This window comes from Triticum aestivum, chromosome 3D (assembly GCF_018294505.1).
Source record: "Triticum aestivum cultivar Chinese Spring chromosome 3D, IWGSC CS RefSeq v2.1, whole genome shotgun sequence".
In the NCBI taxonomy this organism is placed as follows: Eukaryota; Viridiplantae; Streptophyta; class Magnoliopsida; order Poales; family Poaceae; genus Triticum; species Triticum aestivum.
In genome coordinates, this window is record NC_057802.1 from 385233320 (window position 1) to 385238205 (window position 4886).

Sequence of the window (4886 nt, forward strand, 5' to 3'; positions counted from 1 at the left end):
GGGTGTATGGGCGCTTCTGGGCATACCCATCTGATGCTAAAAAGGCCCCGAGCTATGCTCACTGGAGCACCCACATACATGCGAGCTGGGGTCAGCGAGGCTCGGTTCGACCCCCGCAAAAATCTCCTCCCGACCCACTAGGATCGAACGACCTCTCTCCCGAACTGTTTTTCCTCTCGCTCGGACCACCCCTCCCTGACCTAGCCGCCACGCCTCGTCCCCCCTCTCTCTCCCGCGAACTCCATGGCGTCTGCCACCTGATCTGCATCCCCGCCGGCCCCCTTGGATCTTGTACCTCGCCGCCGTCACCGCCGCCCCGGTCAACCTCGCCGCCGCCCTGGTCAACCTCGCCGCCGCCCTGGTCTTCAAATCGCGGCCGGCCCACGTGAATCTCGCGGCTGCCAGGAGAGGTAGCTACTCTGCCTCCTTCTCCCTCTGCCCTCCTCACCCCTTCCTTCCTGCCTCGGCCTGTGAGCCGCTGCTGCATGACCAGAGATTAGGCTTTTTTTTTCTGTACAAAGAGCTCTTGTTCATATAGCCGTATATGGTTTAGACAAAAAATTGCTTCTTTGTTCCCTTATGATGATGGGTTAAACTGATTACAGTAGATGTATAACTTTTCATTGTTGTACCTATTATGGTCATGAAGTTTGTTCATTGCTTGTCATGCTGAATAAAATCTGTTGTGCTAAGTTTCGATTTGTTTGTATTGTCATAGATGGATGAATTGGCAAGAAGACGAAGGCAATTAATTGTGAGAGGAGTCGGTCTAGTGGCTAGATTGTATGCATACAAGATGCTCATGTTTAGAAGAGCTTGGCAACAAACAGCGAGGATAACCGTGGGCAGCATGGCCGATCGTGCCATATCTAGAGAGTCAAATTTGAGATATATTTATCACTCTAGTGGCATAAATTGTTCAAATCAATTAAGAATGAGAAAAGCTCCTTTTTTCGTTTGTGTGCTATATTTAGAGAGAGAAACTTGTTGTTGGATAGCATCCATACTTCTATCGAGGAACAAGTAGCCATGTTTCTTCTAGTAGTTGGCCACAACCAAAGGTATAGGACACTTCAACCGATCTTTAGAAGATCTACCGAAGTCATTAGTAGGTATTTGAAGGCAATGCTTTATGCTATTGGGGAGTTGAGAGATGAGATGATTCGGCCTCCTTCCAACCATTGTCATCATAAAATACAAGAAAGCCCTCGCTTCAATCCATATTTCAAGGTAATTATTTTTGCAAACAAATACAAACAATCAATGGGACTTTGAATAACAATCATTTGCCTTTTTTAATTAGGATTGTGTTGGAGCAATTGATGGGACTCATGTGCTTGCTAGAGTCCCAAAGAGTATCTCAGCTGCCTTTAGGGGTAGAAAGGTGGGGACTACCCAAAATGTCATGGCTACGGTAGACTTTGATCTAAAGTTTACCTATGTACTTGCGGATTGGGAGGGATCAGCTCATGATGCCCTTATACTTGCAAATTCATTGGAGAGGGAAGATGGGTTGAAAGTTCCTACAGGTAATAAATTAGGGCCTACTACCTAAATATATTAATATTTCTACCCATAGCTAATAGTTGCTATTTCATAGGAAAATTCTTCCTTGTTGATGCGGGGTATGCTGTGAGGCCGGGTTTTCTTCCACCATACCATGGCACGAGGTACCACTTGAAAGAGAATGGACGAGGGAACCATCCTCAAAATGCTAAAGAGTTGTTCAACTTAAGACACTCTTCTTTGAGGACAATGGTTGAAAGGGCTTTTGCCGCATACAAAAACCATTGGAAGTTTGTCTACAATAAGCCATTCCATGGTTACAAGACCCAAGTAAAAGTAGTGCTAGCTTGTGCAATTCTTCACAATTGGGTACTTCAATATGGCGAGGATGAGTATTTCCCACCTGAGGAAACATGGGATCCGGAACCCAATGATGAAGATCACAATGATATTGTCCATGACAATATTTCTTGGGCTCATAAGAGAGATAAATTTGCAAATCAGATGTGGGCGAATAGAGGGCTAGCAAACATTTGATGTATCATGTGTCTTGGTGTTGTAAAACAATTGATGTGTTCCTTGGTGCTGAAACATGATTTTGAGCTGCTGAAATATGCTTTTTATGTGCTGAAATGTGTTTTTGTGTGTTGGAATTCATGTTTATGAGCTGAAACATGATTTTGAGCTGCTGAATTATGCTTATTTATGTGCTAAAATATGTTATTAACTTCTGGATTGTTTATGTTGTAGATGGATGATGAGGTGCAGGAGGTTGCAAGTGTTGGTGCTCTTCCCAAGATGGCCCCCAAGGTCATGAATTGGACTCCGCCTATGTCAGTGTTGATGTTGAAAGGCCTTTCAGAGGTGGCGGTAAGAGGTGCCAAGACTGATAAAGGATTCAAAGAGGTTGAAAAATTGAAAGCGCAAATCATATATCTTCTTTCGTTGGTTATGACGCGTCTATTACCCAAGTGCACAATCATATTCGCAAGTGGAGGAATAGGTGGACAAGGCTTGTCTATTTGAAGGGTTTAAGTGGGGCACTTTGGGATGATGACAAGAAGATGGTAGTGCTAGAAGAACAACACTATTTGGGCCACACACAGGTATGCATGTACATGTACCAGTCCTTTTTGAATGCTGAAATGAGTTATCTTAGTGCTCAAACGGTGTTAAAATGATATAGTTTTGCCGAAAATGATGATGTTTCATAGCTGAAATGATGTCTCAGTTAATTATTTTTGTTCAATTGGTGTTGTAGGATCATCCAACAGATGCTGAATTGCTCAATTCTCCACTGGAGAACTACGACTATATGGAACTTTGCTTTGCTAATAAGCATGCCACTGGGAAGTATGCAATGGGCCCCGGTGTGCCCCTAGGAACGCCTATTGTTGTGGAAGACAAGGATAAACCGAATGTCATGGAGGGGGAAGGAACAACAGATGAGGTATTGCAACATCAGCCTGGGTCTAACTTTGTACTTCCTACTACTAGTGCCACTCAGGACCCTTCTCCTACTTCAAATAAGAAGAGAAAGAGGGCATCTGGCTTGACTGAGGAGGACTCAATCCAGTGTAGCAACATGACTGATGCTATGCGTGAGATTGCAAGTGCTATCAACAACACTTGCCATGCTGAGACACACCTTGACTTGTACAACGCTGTCATGGACCTTCTTGTGTTTGAGCAAGATGAGCGCTTGGCTGTTTTAGATTATCTCACAGAACATAAGGCAAAAGGCCTTAACTTTGTGAAGATGAATGATGAAGTCCGAAAAGCATCATTCAAGCGAATCTTGAAAGCCAATCCCGATCTTCTTTGAGTTGTTGTTAGTTGGTGCTTGATGAGACTATCCCTTTTGTAATGCCTATTATAAAGTGTACTTCAAATGAGACTATGTAATATGAATCTAGTGATGCACTGCTACCAATTATGGTTATTATGTCTTATGTAATATGAATCTAGTGATGCACTGCTTCAAATTAAGGTTATCATGTGTTATGTTAATTGTTGATTATTTTATTTATATTATCATTGTTCAGATTATGTTGGCATGGTAACATTTTATTGCTCGAATTGTTTCATGAATTGTCGAAATGTTGTTTCAATATTTGTCTTGGCGGCAAAAAAATCGTTCATGCAGCATACCTCAGATACAAGCTACCAAACACAGTCTCAGTGCAACATGTCTTGTCTGATGCAGCCTACCAAACACAGTCTCAGCTCAGCATGCATGAGTACATACATTGCTACCAAACAACTGCAGTTGCAGGTACTGAGCATGTCTAGACTAAGCATGTCTCATATGGGAACAACTATGCTAGGGTGGGCACAGCTACCAAACACACCCTTAGTCTCCGTCAAGACGGTGCATCACGGAACCAGATCATTTGACGTAAAAAGAACTACTGCTAAGGGACGTTTTTTTACAGAAAGACTGCTGAGGAACGTAGACCGCCTAGCGCAGTCCACATCCAACATCCGACGACGCTCACTGCGAACTACAACCAGAGCTATATTTTGGTGGAACCGAGAGAGTCCAATCAACCCACAAACGACGATGCAGCCCAATCCAGGGAGAGGGAAAAGACAGGAGAACGGAAAAAGGGCGCGTTCAGCACCGATTAGTAGAAGCGGCGCTCGCTACAGCTGTCGGTGTCAAAACCGGCGGATCTCGGGTAGGGGGTCCCGAACTGTGCGTCTAAGGTCGATGGTTGCAGGAGACGGGGGACACGATGTTTACCCAGGTTCGGGCCCTCTCTATGGAGGTAATACCCTACTTCCTGCTTGATTGATCTTGATGAATATGAGTGTTACAAGAGTTGATCTACCACGAGATCGTAATGGCTAAACCCTAGAGGCCTAGCCTGTATGACTATGGTAATGAGTATATCCTATCCAGACTACGCCCTCCGGTTTATATAGACACAGGAGGGATCTAGGGTTACATAGAGTCGGTTACATAGGAAGGAATCTTCATAGTTGATCGCCAAGCTTGCCTTCCACGCCAAGAAGAGTCCTATCCGGACACGGGTACAGTCTTCGGCCCTCATGTCTTCACAGCCCATCAGTCCGGCCCATGGATAACAGGCTAGACGCCCGAGGACCCCTTAGTCCAGGACTCCCTCAGTAGCCCCTGAACCTGGCTTCAATGACGAGGAGTCCGGCGCGCAGATTGTCTTCGGCATTGCAAGGCGGGTTCCCCTTTTTCCGAACTCCAAGACAGTCTTCGGATGCGACGATAGTATCCGGACCTGTAACACGTACCACACACAACCGCAGAGAGAATATAATACTTGCACGAGTCCCATCCGCTGACAGCTTTTTACAACATGACATTATGTCATCCCGGTCATAACTTCAGACCGTTTTGTGTT